This window comes from Polypterus senegalus, chromosome 2 (assembly GCF_016835505.1).
Source record: "Polypterus senegalus isolate Bchr_013 chromosome 2, ASM1683550v1, whole genome shotgun sequence".
NCBI lineage: Eukaryota > Metazoa > Chordata > Cladistia > Polypteriformes > Polypteridae > Polypterus > Polypterus senegalus.
The window spans coordinates 85,749,272-85,773,048 of NC_053155.1; the positions used below are offsets into that span (position 1 = coordinate 85,749,272).

Here is a 23,777-nt window from a genome sequence, read left to right on the forward strand (position 1 = left end):
TACGTGGTGCACTACAAATGTTATCACTGAGTTCTATGTTGATTACTTAGATTTCAGCCCATCTTAGATAGGTAGTACAGTTAATAACAAAATAAAAGATTTAATCTTCACATAAAAGATACCAATCACAATGAAGCTCTGTGGAGCACAAAGGCCAAATAGAATTGCCTTTAACATGGAAGCAATGTAAATAAAACAAGTCACAAAATAGAGCAAAAAGTCAAAACATCAGATATCCAAAAAATCACAATAAGCACAAGTATGCTCACCAACTCCCTGGCATATTTGAAATGAACCACCAGGAACAGCGGGAGACCCTCTGGTTTTATAGGGTGGAGGGCAGGTGACCCCGCTTCTCGGTGGATCACCAACAAAACACATGGAACATAAGAAAGACATCCAACGATAAAGAATGATGCCCATAAGCAATGTAAATCAAAGTATCTAAAATGAACACAAGAGACATTAAAATGAATTTGAATCCCAGCCAAATGACAATTTCCATTTCAGTTTAAAACACAGTACAAAAGCATGATACATTTAAATTCCTGTCCATTGATCACGTGTCATAACTAAAAGCAAAGCAAGTATATTGCATTTGGCTTAGCAGCTTCTCCAAGTGTATTGCATTTTGATTCAAGACCACACATTAAACATACCAAAACTGAAAGTAATCCAATGACCAATCAGCATCAAAAGGTTGGGCAAGGGGTTGTCAACAGACACAAAAACCATGTGCCAAAGTGAAAATCAATTGATCCTTTGGTTGATTTTTATTATGACTGTGCCAAAATTAAATTTGCCACATGTTTCCTGCATTGTAGGAAACACTCTGGACTGTGTTTAATTTCGCCAGAAAAGGTCTTCCATATGTTTCAAGGGTAAAGGTTTCTATTAGTCTTGTTTACACAAGAAAGAATATTTATAGTGGATGGATGGATAGATGGATGGATGAAGAACAACTGACATGTACTGAAGATAGACTGAATATAAGCAAAATATTTTATTACAATCATTTAGTTCATATGGTGTGATATAAACTTGCAAGCAGTGTTACCCAGAGGCTGGACAGTTATATTTGAAGACAGATGTGTCTCTTCCATGTTCTACTGTGTGTACCCGACCTGTATTCCATAAGTAATAACAATATTTATAAGCCATTCAAACAAGTTGATCAAATTAAAGGCTTTGCAATAGGGCTCACTATAAAAAATTAATCCAACTGTGTAAATATGGAACATGTAACAAGTGTTTATGGGTTTATAACATCATTATTATTATGTGCACATGCAGTAGTACGGTGAAATTAATACTTGCATTTGCTGATTAACATATAATTTGGCAGATTTCAAATACTTCAATGCAAATTTCATGTTTTCTTGTGTAAACATGACTCAACAAAGAAACCCTGAAACCTGGTACCATGTGTGGCAGACGACCAGGGATCCTGCCCCACCGGGACGCCTGGAGCAGGGAAGGACTGGGAGCGGGGCAATATACAGTATTTCCCTGGATGCAAGAGGGCAGCCCCCCCTGGATTCAATCTGGGAAGCTCAACCCTGTGGGGGTCCGTGGCTACCACCAGGGGGCACCTGGATGATCCTGGAGGACAGCACTTACGCCACACCAAGGATGTGCTGCAGGAGTTCCATCAGGGTGCACCTGGAGCATATCTGGGTGTAATATTAAAGGGGCCGCTTCACTCCATTTGGAGAGCCTGAGTCAGGTGGAAGAGTACGGAGCTTGTGACGGAAGGAGTAGAGGTGGCAGAAGGAAAGAAAGGCAAAAGGACTGTGAGCCTATATTGGGGGTTCTGTGCACTGTGTGTGTTGTGTGAAATAAATGGGTGTGCATTTAAACATCTGGAGTCCATGTCTGTCTGTGTCGAGGCTGATCTTTCACACATGATAAACATAGCATATTTGTCTAGAAGTTATGTGTTGCCACAAAGCTCTCCAGCATCACAATTAGTGAGTATACTGTAATTACATTACCTTGAAACTTCTGCCTTCCTCACCTGAAAGATAACAAAATATATTTGTCATAACCAGCAGCATGACATAAAGCATAGTAATGGCTGCAAACTCAGAATGAAGTCTTATGACGATGCCCTGACTGCCTTATGTGAAAGAGCAGCACACCATTACAGAGGCACTCGTGCCACTGAACATTTATCCTACCCTCAAGCATGGCTGTCTGCAATGTGTAGAATAACAAACACAGCAGGGTGAAACACCTGGCCTTTGTGATAGCAGTTTGTTTAAGAGGCTCAGAACTCCTGCTATGATTCAGACAAAAATATGTTGTTTTTTTTTTGCTCTGTATTAATTTTTTTTTCAGGATTATTTAACATTTTGGAAGGTTTTGGACATCTCCAGACAATCCCCCTGTATGATTATTTTTATAAGTTATCGTCTCTAAACCTGTGTCAATGATTATCATCAATATGTTTTTGCTTTACTGTGATACCATTTTGGTTATTCGTGAATGCCAGTCCCATTGCCACAATAAGATCCTTGATATTAGGTGCCTGCACTGGGTTGGCAACCTGCCTGGGGTTTGTTCCTGCCTTGCGCCCTGTGTTGGCTGGGATTGGCTCCAGCAGACCCCCGTGACCCTGTAGTTAGGATATAGTGGGTTGGATAATGGATTTATGGATGGATGGATATTAGGTGCATGTTCCAAGCATCACACTGATGATGCTTGATATGCTAGCACAGAAGGCTCATTGACATCCAAGATTGTCGTGCATTATTTTTCAGTATTTTCGCCTCTTCTTAGTGATTTATTGTTTACAGAAGTTTGATGAAAAGACTCAACATGATTCTTCAACAGCAGTAGTTCTCAAAGTAAGGGCCTGATTTAGACATGTGATGCTCTAAGTTACAGAAGTCTTACCTGGTGTCAAGAAAATATGAATAGTAAAGAATGCAAAATTCCTAAAAGTAATGTAGCATCGGCACCAAACACCACAATGGAAGCTTTCTCTGCTCTTTAACATGGCTCTTGGAGGTGACTTGCTATCCTTAAAAAGACTGCTTGCCTCACTTGTTGGAAAAGCGTACAACTCTGCAGGCTTGAATATTTATATAGGTGCCCCTGCCACTGGTCATGTAATGCCAGTTCATACTTGGGTGACTTATCCCTGGCTGATGTAACTTGTCATTGTAACTTGTTATTGGCACAAAATGAAATGTACTTTGCAAACAGCAGCATGAGTAACACTGATAAAGCATAAAAAATCGGTTATTTTAAAGTATTTCCCTTTGTTAGCCTCAAGCTGGACAGGAATGCATAAAGTGAGCACCACAGGTAGGTTGCATGGCACGCTGGCTAAGGCTTTGACTTTGAGAACCTAAGTCAGCTGGTTTGTTTCCCACCTCTGATTCATTTTGTGACCCTAAACAGATTGTTTCATGTGCCCATTCTTCAACTGTAAAAAACAGCAGTGAATCCAGTTACACTTTATCCTAAATGAGAACATTGCCTTTGATAATGGTATTGGCCAAATGTACAAACATCATAATGAAAACTCTCAGTACTGATATTTTGCTGGACAGGAGATATAAACAAGTTGCCTGGAATGTCATGGAGACTAACAGTATTGAGTGGGGCTTACTGTAACAATGTCAAAAGTGTCATATGGATGGGATGGCCAATGGATCTTGTAAAAGTAACATAAACTGTATTATTAGAATCTACAATTCATTTTTGTACATGTCAGTGATGATGTTTTTATGAGACATTGTTTTTAAGTGACAGAATGTATCACTTTGTACAACATAAGAAACTTACTTAAAATCAAGTTTTAAACACTGCAAAAAAATGCAGTGAAAAAGTAACATAATGACAATCAGTTAAAAAACTCCTATTTCCCGTACTATCCATTCAGTTTACAACACAGCAGTCCTTGGATAGAAAAGAATGGAACTGAGCACAATGAGAAGATTTAGAATGAGCTGAGCTGTCCAGAGTGCTGAATCTGTGTACCGTGAGGTTAATGGATTGAAATATGTATATAAAAAATACTGTTTAAAAACCACGCTTATATTGAGTTAAAAAGTGTACTAAAAAGTAAAAAAATAAGTCTCTCATACATCACTCGTAAAATAAAAGGTGGGCGCTTTTCATCAATCAACATTCAAAAAACACTTCTTAAAATCTTAGCAAAAGCGCCACCTTTTATTTGGAGAGTGATGTATGAGAGACTTATTTTTTTACATTTTAGTGCACTTTTTATCTTAATATAGACGTGGTATTTAAAAAGTATTATATATAATACTATATTGGGTTTATTTTAGTTCTATCCGTTACTAGCGCCATCTATTGGTGAAATCATGAACTATTCTTCAAATGAAAATTTCATTTCTTAACATGGATTAATTGATCAATTAGTGAAACTGATTATTGATTCATGTATTGTCATCGGAAGTGTGTAAGTGTGCAAAATTTCAAGTCATTTGGACAATAGGCAGTGAGTTAAATATCAATTACAAGATTTGTACCAGACAACAAACAGGTGCAGTTAATATAAAACATGGTAAATGAAAACAGCATTTAGGACCAAATAATATGATGGGGAATGAGCAGAGCTGGTCGCTGGAATAATGTGAATTAGCAGAATTTTGTAAGATGAACTGCAAAGTTCATATTTATAGGTTCTGTTGTGAAATTCATGAAATTGATGGAATGAAAGACCCTGATAGAAAGCAACCAAAGATGACAGACCTTACAGAAGGTAAGCTTCCAAGAATGCCCTTGGTGCAACAACGCATAATATCTTTTACAATGTAATTCTTTTTAATATAAATCTCATTAGTTTAATAATATAATTTATATATGTACAACAAGAAGGCATGTTTTCTGGATAAGCTTTCTTGTACAATGTAGAATGACCAGAGAATACAGCAGAAGTCATAAGAATTAATTTGAATGGAAAGATGTATTCAGAGTAAGTGCAGTGATGTACTCGAGTCATCAGGGACAGCCAAGTTAGCAGATCCTTGTAGCATAAAGACTGATGTATTCAACTGAGTAGAGTAAACATGAATGCCTATTTCCCTTTGACTGTCTCATCAACTGAAAAGACCTTGGAGGTTTGCTGAATGGCCAGAACCTGTAGCAGAAGTCCACAGCATTAACAGAGTAAAAGCTGTATGGGCTGAGCAGAGTTTTCTGCAGTGAGCATATTTGTGTGGCGCAAAAGCATCTTGCAGAATGGCCAGAATAGCAGATGCTGGCAAAGTGACTGGTGAGTAAAGTTGTTAAAAATGAGCCATTTTTCTAAGCTGTGTAGGCTTGGCAGAGCTTTGAAGAATCACAGCCTCATGCGAATGGGCTTGAATCCCAGCCTTTTCACTGTTTACGTCAAATTGGACCGTTCTCCCTGTGTGCAGGGCTGGCTCTATCAAATAGGTAAACTACAGTGATCGCCTAAAGAAGCAAAGTTTTTGGTAGACAGGATTTTGTCAGCTATAATAGATGTGGCTGCTGGCATTGGGATGGCATGGCTTTAAGTGAACAAGTCTTTGGCACCCAGCCCCTCATTTTACATCCATCCATCCATTATCCAACCCACTATATCCTAACTACTGGGTCACGGGGGTCTGCTGGAGCCAGTTCCAGCCAACACAGGGTGCAAGGCAGGAATAAATCCCTGGGCAGGGCGCCAGCCCACCGCAGGGCACGCCCACACACCAAGCACAATTTAGGATTGGCAATACACCTAATCAGCATTTCATTGGACTTTGGGAGGAAACCTGAGCACCTGGAGGAAACCCACACAGACACAGAGAGAACATGCAAATCCCACACAGAGAGGACCCCGGGAAGCAAACCCATGTCTCCTTACTGCAGGGCAGCAGCTCTACCACTGTGCCACCCTGTTTCAACAATACAAATCCTCCCTATTTTTGATCTTAAATGTATATACAGCTCTTCCTTGGGTCTTCAATCAGTCACCCATGTACAAGTCACCTGGATTTTCAAGGGGGGCCCCTCCCCTTTAATCTGAAATCCGTTTACCATTTGTCTAGTTCTCCAAAGGGGACGACTCTCCACTATAAAGAACTCTTACTTGGTTTGACCCTGACATTTTCACTTTTGCCTAGGGCAGCAAAAAACCTAGAACCGGTGCTGCATGTGTGTACAAGATTTTTCTTCTGGATAAATTCGTTTTTTCTCCTGTATTCCTAAAACATCTACTGTGTGCGAGATTAATTACTGATTTGAAGTGTTTAGCCGTTTTGTCAGAATTAATTTAGTAATAGTTAATTCCTTCCATTTGCCTAGAGCTGCATGCATTAAAGGTGCTATATAATAATAATAATAATAATAATAATAATAATATTAGTAGTAGTAGTAGTAGTATTAATATTATTAGTATTATTATTAAGATAGACCTGCAACCCTGTAAATGGATTAAATCATTTCAGTAATGGGGGTGGATACGTGGAGTAATGACAATGGCTGCAATAGGGGCTCATAGAGTGACTACGGTAACCCGGGTTAAATTCAATAATAATGAGAAACGTTATTGAGAGTAAGTATATTTGTGTAGAGTGACTTCTTTACAGAGTGTCCTAAAACTATGTATGCTAAGTCGAATGAGTAGAACTACTGAGGTAAAGACAGCTGTGCTGAGCGCCATCTGGGCAGACTGGACTGATGTGTGTAGGCTGAGCAGAGGTCTTCAGCGCTCATAAAGCCGCGTTTAGTGGTCAGACTCCGAGTGTTTAAAATCAGAATGTGTACAGCGAAGCAGCAATTAGAGGAGCGAATGCCAGTTGATCTACGAAGGGTCTTCTGAGTCGTTTACTTCAACTACTAAACTGAAGCTTTTAATTTGATCGACTTCACTTTTCCCAGTAACCGGAGCAGCAAGGAGTGAGACCCGCAGCGCAGTACGGTCAGTGCCTACAGAAAGCACACCGCTCACCTCACCGCCGCCGAGCCTGTCTAAGCGCTGAAATCCAACCACGAACTCGTGAGACTGACAGTTCCAAGACGCAAACGTTCAATGCGCTGAGTCCCGAGATGTAACACTGGACTGAAGACGAGGTAAGGGGAAGCCGTGATGCGATCGCCGCCGCTATATACTGTACGTCTTACAAAACCATAAACATAAAGACAACGGAAGGAACGCGAACCGCGAAATGCCCCTGCGCTTCGCTGATCAGTCCGTTACGCAGATGTAATTAACTTTATTTGGTTTCTTTTCATTAATACGAGAGTTGATTCATTTTTTTTAACTATGTTTCTCTATACGTAACATGTTTTAATGACTACCTTTTATGGCAATTTGTTGCTTTGCTTTTTTAGTATTAGTATTATTTTTAGCGTCTTCTCTATGTCTGTCGGCTAGTGGGTCAGATATCTTCAATCAGCACGTTGGACCGTATGGAATACACAGAAGGATCGCGGTCCGGAGTTGTTGAAGGGTAATCGTGAGGTCTCACTGGCTGCATGTGGTGCAGTTCAATCTGGTGCGAGGGTTCGCCTCATCTCGAGAGTCACTTTTTCTGCAATCGTGGCGTTAATCCTCTGTTAAAAGGTATTTGTTCCAACGGTGTTAGTTCAAGCTGAAGTTATTTTACTTTAGATCATGTGATGTGCGCATTAAAATTGTGCAGTATTAATGTGTAGGCGGCGTTTACTGGACTGCCTAACTGCAACTACGTCGTGCGTCGTGAGCTTATTGACATTTGTGGTGTCCCGTTAGTTGGAATTTAGTTGCTGTGCGATTAAGTCAGTCATAGAGCTAATTACAGAAGCCATCCTTTCGTTATCGATCCCGCTGACTCGAAGGATCCAGCAAAGTACAGCTTTAAAATACGGCGGCGTGTTTTCTCACTAATGAAGTGCGGGATGGGGTTTGGTTTAATTTCCAGGACGCCGGAGCTTTGCCTCTTGAGTTATAGCGATTCTGAAATCCTTTGTGAGAATGAACCCTGCGATTGATTCTTGCTCTGTCTAGTGTTGTTTCCAGTTTTGCGCTTTATCTTCAAGATTGGGAGGAAATAATTACAAAGCTACCCTCTCGCATTCGAGCACTCTAAATCCAGATAAAGCTTCCTCAGTCAGAGCATCCCCACCTAATTCCAGGCACAAGACTGAGACAAAACCTGGGAAGTTCATACTCAAGCACAAACCCACAATCCAGCTTTGGAGCCTATACAATTCAATAATAATCATCATCATAATCAATAAATAAATGCATTTGTTCAGACTCTAGAGATATTCATGGAGGTTTGAGACATCAGCTAGCCACACTGCACTACTGTATTTCCTGAACCATTACATCGATTTATCTTCAAATTCACCCTATCCACTATACTACAGCCAAGCCCTGGATTCTGTGGGTTAAGGTAGCAGCCAACCTTCTGTGGACTGAAAGTGCCAACACCATGCAGTGTGTGAAAACAGGTCACTGATTCAGCCATGAGGCAGCAGAGTTAACCACTGCACCATCATACCACCCCAGCAAGTCAAACTATCTTTATTTGGACACTTCATGTATAGCAGCATGAGAAGGCTATCTACTACACCCTTTAAAAAAGGTTCTAAAATTGCATTTAACTGTGTTGTGTGGGTACTCCTAAGCCCTCTGCTAGACAAGAACCATGAAACCACAGGGCCATCTTAACGTATGGGCACAATGGGCACTGGCTGAGGGCATAGAGGCCCATGATGTTTCTGATGCCTATGCATGTTTCTGTTTTGCTATCAAAACAGGGGCCCCAGTGCATTACTTTACCCATGGGACTAAGATGCTGTTAAGATGGCCCTGAAGAGCCATGAATTTAGGTGTTTAGGGTCTGAAAAGGTTCCTAATATGTGGAAAAACAAGCACTCTTTAATGTATAGCTAGGCTGTCTACAGAAGGCAGGGGCAGATCTATTATGAAATTAATGAAGCTTAAGTTTCAAAGCCCCTAATCCCAGTGGGGCCCCAGAAGCGACTTTAGTCCACATTGCTTAAACATTTGGGGTGTCTACTGCAGAAGGGTTTTTTTTTCTTTTAAATAATAATTTCAATAATAATATGGTAAAATTCAGTACAGCAATATTAATCAAAATCTGTGAGGTAGTAGTTACATTTTTTTAAAAATTGTATAGATCTGTAATGGAAAAAAACCCACTGAAGAAGATAACAGACCTTGTTGCTGGTCCATAACGGTTTAAACTCCAGGGCTCCAAAAATGTTGTTCTGCCACTGGAGAGTAACAGATTAAGACAACCTGACCTTAGCTTATGTGATTGTATACAGCAAGAGTCCTCTTAAACCCTAAAATACGTTAGTGTTTTATAAATCTACTATTGTGTTATTCACTGTTATCTTATGGAGACTGTTACCATTCTAAATGGAACTTTCCCTATGCAATCATTCTGAAGTAGCACTCAGGCACCTTTATTTTTAAGAATTTACAACACAAATATTTCAGTTAAAGGTTACAATACATCGTGAGTCATTAGATACTGCCGTATAAATTTAGATTATGTAGTCACTGGCTCCATGGTCCTGTGCCTGTGCTTTCTTTTAACCTGGCATGTGCCCCTATTCACCATTTAGCTGCCCTAAGATTTTCATCACCACCCTGTATAGTTTCACATTTGCTGTCAAGTCAGCAGTGAACACTCATGCAGCATCAGGTGGATTTTTAACTGCTGGAGACCCTGACACCCTGCTGGAATGGCGGCTGTCATACATCGGGTTAAGTGTGTGTGCACCACACAGTAGCAGGAGGTTAAAAATTCCTGGAAAAATGTTTTTGAGCTTGAGAGGCTTGCAAATTGTTCATCTGATTGCGGCAGGTGTTTATTTCTGGGGATTTGTGGAGGATGTCTGCCACCGTAATTGCTTTGGGTTTTTCATTATTCATGGAGGTCTGCTGAATATTAAGTTCTCAGGCCATTACCTGCTGGTAGGTCAAAACATTTGGCTCAGTGTGTTCTTCTGGAAGGAGCAGCATTGCAGGGTTTCAGTCCCCAAGTGCCATGAAGTCCAAATAATCAGGACCCACGCCTATCCACTGTTCCTTTTCTGCACTCACATCTACTTCAGGGTTCTCATGGCTGGAGTCATGAAATGAAGGTCTTCTCATTTTCATGAAAAATGATGGCAAATCCCGATCATTTTCCTATTGTTAACATATTTTCCTACAGGATTAGATAATGGAACAAAAACAAGAATGGTACCTAGACTTGCTGTACAGCAGAAGCAAAATGGCTTGGCTTACAGATTCAAATAATTCAATTTGATTTGTCACATAACAAAAAATGCAGTACTTCAAGTAGACAGATTATGTAAATCTCTTCTGTTATCCATCTCATTTGTTAAATAGTCTCCATTTCATGCTGTCTCTTGTTAAAATATGGCATTTTTTTGTTTGCGCTCCTTTAGGATGATGTTAATCTCAAAAGCAGCTGTTTAGATGAAACTGAGATTGATGGGGCAGCACGATTCACAAGAGGTGCTGATCTAATTCAATTATTTCATTCATCCAACGTGGCAATAAAACTTTTACCTGCTTGCATTGTTCATTTGCTGCAATGCTAAATTCAATATTATGTTTTTTATTCTCGAAGGAATCATTTGATTTCTTTTTCAGTAGGGTGCCACAAACCACCTTCTTTAGTGGTTTAATTTCTTTTCTTCCCTCACCATTTCTGGATTTTATCCCTGACATGATTTAATGTTTATATCGACCTTTTAATTATAGCCATTGTGATCATTTCTCATAGTAGCTACCACATCTATTGTTTTATTAAACATATTCAGTTCAGGGCTGATTCCTGCCTTGCACCCAATGCTGTCAGGATAGTTTTCCAACTATGTCAGTCATTTTCCAACCTGCTATATCCTAACACTGGGTCACGGGAGTCAATCCCAGCCAGCACAGGGCACAAGGCAGGAACAAATCCCAGTCAGGGCGCCAGCCCACCGCAGGACAATTTAGGATTGCCAATGCACCTAATCTTTGGACTGTGGGAGGAAACCGACGCAGACATGGGGAGAACATGCAAACTCCACGCAGAGAGGACCCGGGAAGTGAACCCGGGTCTCCTAACTGTGAGGCAGCAGTGCTACCCACTGCGCCATCGTGCCGCCCTTTCTCCAAGTATGTATTGTCTATGATTTGTATAATATGTGTCAAACATACACAGGATTTCTTCCCTTTACATACTGCTGATGTTCTCTCAAGGCAAAAGGATTTCGACTTTATTTCAATTTGGAAATGTCCAGAAACACAGGGAGGATGCGATCAACTTACATGCATGTTCAGTTGACAATGAAGTGCAAGAAACAGATACAAGCTGAGTGGAGTAAGTAGGGTGGCACTCACCCTTCTTCTGTTCGAATCAACAATTTAATTAAAATTGTTAAGGCCTATTACAATTTTATAATTTATATGGAAACTATTGACAAAAACAATGCAAATAAGATACATTAAAATCCAAATCTTCATCACAATACACATATATGCATTGAGTATTATATATGTAACCAGTAACGGCATACTGAACGATAACATGCAGTGAATATACTTGAGTTGGCCATACTCCACGCCCGTACACATCAGCTGCATGGCCGCCCTGCTGCCTGCTACCAAGAGAGAGTTGATTCTGCAATAAAATAAAATAAAAATAAAAAGAGGAATAAGTGGTAGCGCTGCTGCCTCGCAGTTAGGAGACCTGAGTTTACTTCCCGGGTCCTCTCTGCGTGGAGTTTGCATGTTCTCCCCGTGTCTGCGTGGGTTTACTCCGGGCGCTCCGGTTTCCTCCCACAGTCCAAAGACATGCAGGTTAGGTGGATTGGCGATTCTAAATTGGCCCTAGTGTGTGCTTGGTGTGTGGGTGTGTTTGTGTGTGTCCTGCGGTGGGTTGGCACCCTGCCCAGGATTGGTTCCTGCCTTGTGCCCTGTGTTGGCTGGGATTGGCTCCAGCAGACCCCCGTGACCCTGTGTTTGGATTCAACGGGTTGGAAAATGGATGGATGGATAAGTCCAAAACTTTTGCTTTTAATATAAAGCTGTAGTGCAGAGTGTCAGCATTGTATATGTGTACCAAATTTCAGGCTACCTTCCTAGGTTGACCTTTGACCTTGCAGGTCAATCATCACCCCGAAAGCGGATAGTAGAGGTCACATAGTATATGTGTACCAAATTTCAGGTCAATAGTTTGTGAGCTACAGGTGATTTAAAATCCTGGACAGACAAACGGAGAGCCATGGTAGCGTATTATATAATGGCGCTTTTCCACTGCATAGTACGGCACGACACGGTTCAGTTCAGCTCACTTTTGGGGGGTTTTCCACTGGGAACAGTACCTGGTACCTGGTCCTTTTTTTAGTACCACCTCAGCCGAGGTTCCAAGCGCGCTGAACCGTTACCAAAACGTGACGTGTAAACTGCTGGTCACTGATTGGCCGGAGAAAATCGTCATTACTGCGTCACTGGCTATTCTTTTATTTATACACGCGGAAGTTTGTGTCCCGTCTCTCCATCGCTGGAAGCAGTTTGTTGCATAAGTGGATGAATGTTTCTTCAGACATTCGAAAGTTCTCCAGCCACTGAGTGTTTGTAAAACCGGGAACAATCACATCCCACCACTCTGAAGCACGGTTAAATGTCCAAACAGATGGTCTGTTGCAGTGACTTTTTTGCAAAATGTGGAAGATCTGTAATATACAGAATCAGCATTTTAATGTTACACTGGCAGTTAAGGTCATTTTATGCTTTGCAACAGTGATAAAAGTTAGCTAGTGATGTGCTTTTTTTAGATGCTTACCCTTGCGCGTCGTCAAGCTAAAGTGTTGTCGTTGTCTGCGTGTTGTTGTAAAAGTTCCACAGTGTCACGGCAGTAGAGGCGGCGCAACTATAACGACACGTGAATAATCCCGCCCACTCTAAAGCGGTACTAAACTGCAGTCGAAACGCAAACCGAGCCGAACTGAGCCGAACCAAGGTGAGCTGTACTGAACCGTGCTGTGCCGTACTATGCAGTGGAAAAGCGCCTTAAGAAGATAGGAACAACACAAGCGTATGGTCCCTAAATAAATGGTTCATATACAAGTAGATCAAGCCATACATTTCCATTTTGACAACACATTCTTTTGTTTTCACTATGAAGAAATACCACCCCACAATGAGCTTATTGCCAGTGTGACTGTCAACCAAATATTGATGTAAGGATGTAAAAGTAGTGTTTGCATATGGGCAAATGTTGTGAGGATCTCTTTATTTGCTGGCATACATTTCTATGTCGTTGTTGTTGTTAAAAGCTATATTGTGGAGTATGTCAGGCATGTTGATGAACTATAGTATTAGCCAGTATCACAAAAAGCTGACACAAGAGTCATAAAAAGGTTTGGGGAAGCCACCCATATAACATCCCTTGGCTGCAATTGGTTAAATTGCTAGCACTGATGTGCTCAGAACAGAGTCCAAAACAGAAGTGACGAGGTTAGTCGAATGTGGCAGCTTTAAAGGCCAGAAAAGGAAGTGAAGTCATCGAGGGCAGGAGTGGAAGGGTCCTCTTCCATAGGTTCAGACCCGGACGTGACGTCATCAAAAGGGCTGGAACCTGAAGTCTCCTTCGTCATGGGCTCTTCACTGGAAGTGACATCACTTGGGCCAGGCGGAATTTCCCGTGAACGGTCTGCAGGAAAGTGAGAAAAAAGGTCAGTGCACTCCGCCACCCCCTGGTCTGGCGTGGAATTACTCTCATTTAGATCCTTTAACTGCCTCCCATGCACACCTGTGTGACACCAGCTGCTTAATGGCACTATACTCAGAAGATGTCACTGCTGGAATTTTTTTTTGCTCCATGACAGTGTGTGACATTGCATTTTGCAATTCTGTCGATCACTTCAGTGTGAGGCAAGAGACACAGATCTAGTCTGCGCAGGTATTTGTCTCTCTGTATTCTGTTTCTTATACTTGACACTCAGAAGATGGCGCTGCTGTTCTTCTTTTTTCTATAGGCGAGTTGAGCATTGTGTTTCACACTCAGAAGATGTTGCCACTGCTCTTTTTCTGTCATGCTGCCCTCTCGAGCAGTTTGCTTTAAGAAAGATGCCAGGGGCAATAACTTTGCGTAGGCTGTCACTACCTGCAATTTTTGCTTTTTGTATCACATCATAAACGTTTGATTAAGGCCATGATTACGGTTGTGCAGCAGTGGTTCATGAGTATTATATATATATTTTTTTTTATTTCTTCTGACATCTTGCATGCCTGCAGCTTGTTTCAGTTGCCAGGGCAACCTTTTCCATTGTTGGGGGGAATGTGGCCTCCAGGTTTGTTACCCACTGGCAATTCCAGTGGAGGATTTCAATAGCTGTTCACTTCACCATGCCTTTACCCGAGCTGCAGATAAAAAACAACCTTTTATTAAATCTTTTGTGAATATTTCTTGCTTTCCAATTGATCTCTTGGGCTCCTGACGTTCATTTTATCTTTAAGAAGTAAAGAGTTCCAAAATATCCCAAAAGTGCTGTTGTATGTGTTGTATTTTAGCCAGGGTCCCTTCCATGGCAGGGATTTAAATTATTTTTTATGTCTTTTTTGCATATTTTTGAGTCACTTATTCATGTTACTTATTCATGATACTTTTTTTAACTTCCTTTATTTGCGATGCCTGTGTTATAATTCTTGTGTTTTGTAGGTGATTCCACCAGAGGCAGGGCCACCTGCCAATCACTACATGGCACTGCCCTTAGCCCTATAAAGGTAGGAACAACCCACAGTCCCTTACGGTTTATTCGAATGCGCTTGGGAGTTGGTGAGTGTTTCTACTCTGATTTTCCTGTGATCTTGATTTTTTGTGATTTACTGTTTTTATTTTTAACCTGTACTCTGTTCTTGTGACTTTGCCTTATGGATTTCATATTGGGATTTGTTTGCCTTGGATTATCTTTGTTGGCAACTGCTTTTGGCCTTTTGTGCTCAACAGAGCTTACTTTTGTTCAAGAGTATTTTTGAATGATAAATATTATTATTTATAAAGATCCTGTGTTTGCTCTTATTACTAGCCTGGGTTTGATGTTAATTTTCCTCCCTAGTGGGCATTTTGAGTAATTTCAAGATTGTGTGCTATGGGAACTCTCAAGTTCATAACAACTAGAGAGGGAAATACAGTCAAAACCTGGTTAGTTTCTAAAGAGGGCAATAAAGGATTTTATTTTAAAAAAAAAATGGTTAATTTTTGTAAGAAGCTATATTGAACAAAAATAAGTGCAACTGAGCACAAGGCAAAGGCACTAAAGGCAATGCTTTTCAAATAGGAAATCTGCACAGCAAACACAATTCCAATACAAAATCAAAGAATGGTCAAAAACCAGAACACAGAGGTCAAAAAATCCAGTAAACCATAAAAAACACAGAATAATGGAAAGAGAGCTCACCAACACCATGAGTGCTTTCACAATGAAGCGCATTGTTTTCCTTGCCTTTATTGGGTGGAGGGCAGTCCTTTGACAGTGATGGGCAGGTAGGCCCTGCCTCTTGGGGAACCACCTATAAAGTACAAGGAACACAACAGAGTACACATTAACAAAAATAAACCAAATAATCAATACTGTTAACATAAAATATAAACAAAATAGACAAAAAGGAGACATTTGAACCCTAAATAGAAAATTGTCATTGTAACCTTGATTTTCATTTTGTTCTTTGGCTTTGTTGTTTCAGCACTTTCAATCTCTCAGTGTTTGACCCTTTCTTGTTTCATGTCTCTCTCTCTCCTGGTTTGCCCTTCAAAAATCTTGTCAGCTGCCCGTTAAAACATTGAGTAATCATGTGACAGATACAACGCTGAGCTTTTTATATATACAGTATAGCTTGATATTGGTTAAGAGATTGGCTTTGAGCCTCTCATGATGTACCACCATGCGCACAGTTGACCATAGTGGTAGGTTATTAAGGGTACAGTAACTGATAAGACTACAAGTACAAAGTAATCTCAGCTAAGGAACCAGTATTAATATCATCATTGTGTAAGTGTTCGTCCATTTAGCTAATATTTTGCAGAAGCCCCTTTTGCTTTGTTTCCAACAGTATGTTTTGAATCTATCTCTGCCAGTCAATGATTCTGTTATTTTGTCACACTCAGTTTTACAGAAGAGCTTATGCTCATCCATATTACAAGCAGATCTCTGTCACCCACTCCTCATTATGTGGTCCTATTGAATATCTTCAGGTTTGCGGCCCAGCTCCGCCTGGGTCACTCCAAGCCTCTGATCTCCTTTAAAAATATGTGTGTTATGTTAAAAGAGGAAATCCCTCTTTAAGAACAGCAAGTTATGACCCACAGCAGCTCATTCTCCCTCTAGTGACCCCTACCCCAACAGAAGAGGAGCAGCCCCATAGAAGATGCTATCATCACCATGTTTGACGAGAGGCACTGTGTACTTTGCATGATGAGTTTTGTTAGTTTTGTGTCAAAAATATCTTATGGAATGAATGACCTTAATCTCATCAGATGAGCAAATATTTTCCCACCTGGATTTGTGAAATTGAATATGTCTTCTTAAAAAATTTATACAGTGTTGGATATTCCTTTTTGTAAAAATAGCTGTCACATTAACCCACAAAAATGGGCATATAACACAGAGAGTGGTCAGCAATAAATTCCTGCAGCTTCTTTAAGATGCTGTTGGTTTCTTGATAGCCCTCCCGATGAACTTTCTTCTTGCATGTTTATGTATCTTGGGGGACATCCTGATCTGTGCAATGTCTTGGTGGATTCCTCTGTTTGTTAATGATGGTCTTCACTGTCTTCAGTTATATATACTGTATAATGAAATTATTTTTTAATATCTTTTTTATTTTGTTTGTAACCAGTTAGAACCTATAATTCTATCATCAGCTCCTTGTTGATCATTGCTATCTCGGCTTTCTGCAACCAAGAAGCACTTAGGGAAAATCCTAAAGGAACACCTGAGCATATTTACGACTAATAAGAACTATTTTGGATGATGTAAGTGAAGTCAACTAATGTGCATGGTATGGAATGTGATAGGTTAAACTTGAATTCAGATATAAGCCCACAAAGCAATGTATAGGGTGTGAACACTTAGGCAACCAGAGCATTGAACCTTTAGTGAAGGGCGTACATTTTTACATTTCATATTTACATATTTTTAACATACTGTTACATACTCAGTTATTTAGAGCAGGCAGTGTACTAGAGGCATATTTACAGTATCTCACAAAAGTGAGTACACCCCTCACATTTTTGTAAATATTTTATTATATCTTTTCATGTGACAAAACTGAAGATATGACACTTTGATACAATGAAACATAGTCAGTGTACAGCTTGTATAACAGTATAAATTTGCTGTCCCATCAAAATAACCCAACACACAGCCATTAATGTCTAAACTGCTGGCAACAAAAGTGAGTACACCCCTAAGTGAAAAATGTCCAGATTGTGTCCAAGTGTTTGTGTTGCCACCATTATTTTGCAGCACATAACTTTCTTGGGCATGGAGTTCACTAGGGCTTCACAGGTTGCCACTGGAATCCTCTTCCACTCCTCCATGACAACATCATGGAGCTGGTGGATGTTAGAGACCTTGCGCTCCTCCACCTTCCATTTGAGGATGTCCCACAGTTGCTCAATAGGGTTTAGGTCTGGAGACATGCTTGGCCAGTCCATCACCTTTAGCCTCTTTTTCTTTACAAAGCAGTGGTCGTCTTGGAAGGTGTGTTTGGGGTCGTTATCATGTTGGAATACTGCCCTGCGGCCCAGTTTCTGAAGGGAGGGGATCAGGCTCTGCTTCAGTATGTCACAGCTACAATGAACTGTAGTTCTCCACTGCCGGCAGCACTCATGCAGCCCCAAACCATGACATTCTCACCACCATGCTTGACTGTAGGCAAGACACATTTGTCTTTGTACTTCTCACCAGGTTGCCGCCACACACGCTTGACACTATCTGAACCAAATAAATTTATCTTGGTCTCATCAGACCACAGGACATGGTTCCAGTAATCCATATCCTTAGTCTGCTTGTCTTCAGCAAACTGTTTGTGGTCTTTCTTGTGCATCATCTTTAGAAGAGGCTTCCTTCTGGGACGACAGCCATGCAGACCAATTTGATGCAGTGTGCGGCGGGTGTATGGTCTGAGCACTGACAGGCTGATCCCATACCCCTTCATCCTCTGCAGCAATACTGGCAGCACTCATAAGTCTATTTTCAAAAGCCAACCTCTGGATATGACGCTGAGCACGTGCATTCAACTTCTTTGGTCGACCATGGCGAGGCCTGTTCTGAGTTAAACTGCTGTATGGTCTTGGCTACCGTGCTGCAGCTCAGTTTCAGGGTGTTGACAATCTTCTTATAGCCTCGGCCATCTTTATGTAGAGCAACAATTCTTTTTTTCAGATCCTCATAGTGTTCTTTGCCATGAGGTGCTATGTTGAACTTCCAGTGACCAGTATGAGAGAATGTGAGAGTGATAACACCAAATTTAACACATCTGCTCCCCATTCACACCTGAGACTTTGTAACACTAATGAGTCACATGACATCAGAGAGGGAAAATGGCTAATTGGGCGCAATCTGGACATTTTTCACTTAGTGGTGTACTCACTTTTGTTGCCAGCGGTTTAGACATTAATGGTTGTGTGTTGAGTTATTTTGAGGGGACAGCAAATTGACACTGTTATACAAGCTGTACAATGACTACTTTACATTGTATCAAAGGGTCATGTCTTCAGTTTTTTCCCATGAAAAGGTATAATAAAATATTTACAAAAATGTGAGTGGTGTATTCATTTTGTGAGATACTGAAGATTCCAAAAATCTGTCAATGCTATACAACCAGTTAAAGGACTTATGTTTCAAAACCCAGGAAAATCAGTACTAGGGCAGCATTTGTTAAACATATCTCAGGTTATAAACCCCTAACACTCCAATCATATCACCATTTAAACAACAAAAAAGGCAGCAGATATAAAGCAAATACATTCCCATTTTTCAAATCTGCCACTAAAACAGCTGCAACGCAGGGGTTCTTTCTGAAAACTTGGTCCACATTTCATCCAGTCCATGCACTGCAATTGAAAACAAAAGTGAAGTGGCATCTTGATGACTTGCAAAATGTGTTGTATTAGATGATGATGGTAACATTTCAAAATAGACATCTTCAGAATAATAATCAATTGAGTATTGTGGTCTATTTATGTTCTGTTATGGTATATTTGTTATTTTAGTTATTCATTTAGATACTCAATTTTTCTACTTGTTAGGTTCATTTATTATTCTGGGTGTAATTGGCTGCAAAAATCTTCATCTTCTTTTAACTTATTTTTGTTATTCATTTGGAATTACAGTCAGTAGTTCCGTTAATAGCAGAGAGATTACACGCATATAGTGTTTCAGATGTATTGACTTCCAGAATCTGCATCTTCTGTGGATCTTCATTATCAAAAGCAAAAAGACCTGGCTTAACAGGAATTGTTTACACCTTCTAACAGCGAAATCACAGTGCATTTCAATATATGAATATGAATATGAATTTTTCGAACTTTTCATTAACAACTGTATTGTCGAAACTGTGACTGACAGGGACTGGTGACAATGCAACACTGTGTCACAAACAAAGTCCAGTCTTGTGATGTCAATAGTTGTACAGAATGGTTTTCCTTTGCAACAGTTTGTGTTTATTTTTAACATATAATAGGGGGCTTTGCCCCCTGCTCGCTTTGCTTGCCAACGACCTGCGTTATATGCCAACCACTTCCTGTCCCTTCCACTCACGTACGTGGATTTCACTTTTACCAAACAACAAATCTTTTAATTCTCGTGGATGCACCTCTTCATTGGGAAGAAACACTATTTTTCACAGATGGCAACACAAATTAGACGATCTACAAGTCTCCGACTTAAAGTTTAAATCTGAACAATATATTCAATTTATTTTCGCTGTTCCGTTATTTCACTGAGAAATAATTTCCATTTGTTTGTGCTAATGCGATCTTTACTATCATGTTTTTGAGTCTTTCGAATTTTCATACTTCCATTATCTCTAACCTGCTATGCATTTGTATCGCGCCAACATTTTTGATTTCTTTATGATGTTCTACTTTGTCATCTACTCTTTGTTTTTTATTTCTGGCCCCGGGCATACTTAAATCTCTTGGCACAAAGTCTCATCTCGAGGAACATGAAAGTATATCTCTGAAAAAGTCACGTCTCGTCCCAGGCTAAAAAGTCTCATCTCACCCAAGATTTTTTTATTATAATAGAGAGATTTAACATGTTCCCCCGACACACAACACACATTTATATGTTTAACAGCAGTGTTTTTGGGTGACTTTCAGGCATTGATAGTTTATCCATCGTAGCCAGAGGGTTGCTATCAGTCAGATGATGCACCATTGTTCTTGGCTGTTGAATCTGCTATACTTATAGTTTTAGCTCCACATTCATGAAGCATTGATTCTGTTCATCAATGTCACACTCATAAACCATGCCACCCACATTTAAGCCAAACTCATTCCCTGTCCTCTCCAAATATTTAATATATGCGTATCTGGCCCGTGAGACTAAACACTGACAGGCTGGCTACAGAAATGTGTCATTCACGTCAGAAACCATCAGATTACTCAGTTATTGCTTAGTCATGGTAGCCTTGTTCACAGCACACTAAGATTTTATGTGTCAGCTCAGCCATTTCCAGATCTCTCCGAAAGGCACCCCAGTATTTGTGGTTACCGTCCATTTATTTGTTAAACTGCACCACCAGCTAATTTTTATCTCATTCATTTTAATCTGTGTACTGTTGGTAGAATTTAAGAAATACACACAGTACCTGGAATGTCTCAAAGAAAGGTTAGGACGACAGACCTGTGGCATTTTAGCCCTCACAAGCATTTGGAAAACGTAAGAAATTGATGCTACTGTTTATCACAATAACATTTGTTAACATGATTTATTATAATGTTATGTGGTGTTCACACAAGAAAATAAAAACCCACTGCCCTGATAACTTCTTCAAAATCATTTTCTTCAATTATCCAAGATTTCTGCATGGCATTGTATACAGTATTAAGGCAGCTAGTGCACGTAAAGTCCAACAATGGAGAATCATCAGGGACTTGTGGATTTTTTAAATGTCTGATCAGATAATATCTAAGAAGACTGGTCACTAGAGCTTTGAGGATATTTAAAGGTTTGTATTTTCCAGTTGCTGTAAAGGTGCACAATAAGCACAGAGGAAGAAAAAAGGAAGAACCTCTTTCACTCGGTCTGTCCAATATGCTTTGCTACATTAACATGTTTAGTCAATGTCCAGTTTATAATCGATAGTCCCAATTTGCCTTCATTGCTTTACAGTATACCCCCTGTGTCAGGGCGCAGGATTAACAGTTCGCTGAAGATACCAAATTGGTTGTCCTGCTTAATCAACGGAAAGTTTAAAAACACAAGAGGTGCAATAACTCTTGCTATAAATAACAAAGTAAAGGTAGGGCTCCTGATGAAGATTAGGGTCAGTTTCCTCGGGACCTCCATTTGGCGGGTCGCTCTTGCCAAAATCACACCTCCTTCTGTGTAGCTGGGGTCAGGGAACTGGAAAGAACAGTTTCTCAATGCTGTGGGAAGAGAAGAAGACACTGTTAGCGATAGCGGCCCCCCATTTGTCCCAACATGTTATTACATACCTTGACAGAGCTAGTAAGGAGATTCTCCGACATGCATGCAAGACACCCCCTTCATTTGTACCTATAAATGAAAACAGAAACAATAAAAATTAGATGCATCAGTTGTGTTGCCATTGGGCTAGCACCATCTCTTAGTTTTATTAACTGTGCATGTTACCCTGCAATCACTTCTGTCATCAGCATCATTGTCCCTCGCCGATGTAAGTTCCTATACATTAAGTGCTGTAACGTTCGAGTAAAACAATGAACATTTTTACAGACTGCTTAATTTAACATGAAATTGCTGTTCATCTATATATATAATTTACTAAGGCAAGACAACCATGGAAAGCACGCCGGAAGGGGCATGGATTCACTAAGCCGCCGACAAGTAAGACACCTATGGCGCATGCAGGAAGGAGTCACGCCCACCAACTCCAAAACCATTGGATACGACGACAACTCAGAGCCACGCCCACCAACTCGGACGCGACGACACAGAAAAACCAGCGTCATTTATATTCGTCTGTCGTAGAGGTCACATGCAGCTCCGACCCACGTTGACTGTTAATATCTATATATATAATTCACTAAGGCAAGACAACCATGGAAAGCACGCTGGAAGGGGCATGGATTCACTAAGCCGCCGACAAGTGAGACACCTATGGCGCACGCAGGAAGGAGCCACGCCCACCAACTCCAAGACCATTGGATACGACGACAACTCAGAGCCACGCCCACCAACTCGGACGCGACGACACAGAAAAACCGGCGTCATTTATATTCGTCTGTCCGTAGAGGTCACATGGAGCTCCGACCCACGTTGGCTGTTAATAGAGGCATGTTTCTCGCGGAGGTGAATCGCCATATGCGGCGTTTAAAACGGTTTGCGAGGGGTATCCCATGGGATACTTAAACATTCCTTTACAACTGAGGTTAAAACACAATGAAGTGAGCAGTCTTTAAAAAACGAGTTTTCGGTTACGACGCACAACCGCGTGCACTATAGCAAAATGTTTTACACGCTACATACAGCAATTCGCATCCGCGACAAACATGTGTCTTCTTAGATACTCCTGCACTTTGTACACACCCCCCTCCCACCGTGGTCGGGTGTCTTGGTGGATTATATATAGAAAGGCAGCCAAAACCGCACAGAGCAATGAAAAGTCTACGTAAGTCACAGGTGCATCTGGACTGTACAAAGACGACAAGGACTCGAGTGACGAGTTGGAGGTGGGCACATGAGCAAGCAGTGTATACTGAACGAGAAATCAGCAGACTAGCTTGACGGAGGGAGCGGAGTGGATGTCCTTCTTCTCTCCTCTCATTCCACCCTGAGCGCCGCACGGACGATTGTGTGTTGGTTCGTTCCGTGCATTGGTTAAAACCCAATGAAGGAAGCAGTCTTTAAAAACCAATAAGCCCTGTGCCTCTGTTTCATTACCGTCGCACCTACTTCACCAATGCAGGCCCCGCAACAGGCGATCCGGCGGCATCATTCCCATGACCCGCCGGGCAGCCAAACGGGTAACCAAAGTCTTTGGGTTCAGGGGGGAGTATGGTTACAAAGCTGAAACTTAAAGGAATTGACGGAAGGGCACCACCAGGTGTGGAGCCTTTCGCTTCATTTGACTCAACACAGGAAATCTCACCCGGACACGGACAGGATTGACAGATTGATAGCTCTTTCTCGATTCTGTGGGTGGTGGTGCATGAAAGTTCTTAGTTGGTGGAGCGATTTGGCTGGTTATTTCCGAAAACGAACGAGACTCCCGCCTGCTAAATAGTTACACGACCCAACAGCGGTCGGCGTCCAAATTCTTAGAGGGACAAGTGGCTTTCAGCCACGTGAGATTGAGCATTAACAGGTCTGTGATGCACTTGTATGTCTGGTACTGCACGCGCGCTACACTGAATGGATCAACGTGTGTCTACCTGGCGTGGGTAAGCCGTTGAACCCCATTCGTGATGGAGACCGTGGCTTCCAATTGTTCCACACGAACGAGAAATTCCCAGTACGTGCGGGTCATACGCTCGCACTGATTACGTCCCTGCCCTTTGTAAAGCCCCCCATGGTCCGCAAAGAACAATGAAAAATCAACGTGGAAACCGACTGAGGCG

The 23,777-nt window shown here is 41.0% G+C and overlaps 1 protein-coding gene across 1 annotated transcript in view; it reads left to right on the forward strand.

Moving 5' to 3' along the window:
- The first annotated feature begins 6,701 nt into the window (after positions 1 to 6,701).
- drd3 (dopamine receptor D3) overlaps positions 6,702 to 23,777 on the forward strand; it is a 78,410-nt gene continuing 61,334 nt past the window's right edge. The window contains exon 1 of the mRNA XM_039744092.1: positions 6,702 to 7,059. The gene's annotated coding sequence lies outside the window, so the exon portion shown is untranslated. The remainder of the gene's footprint in view (positions 7,060 to 23,777) is intronic.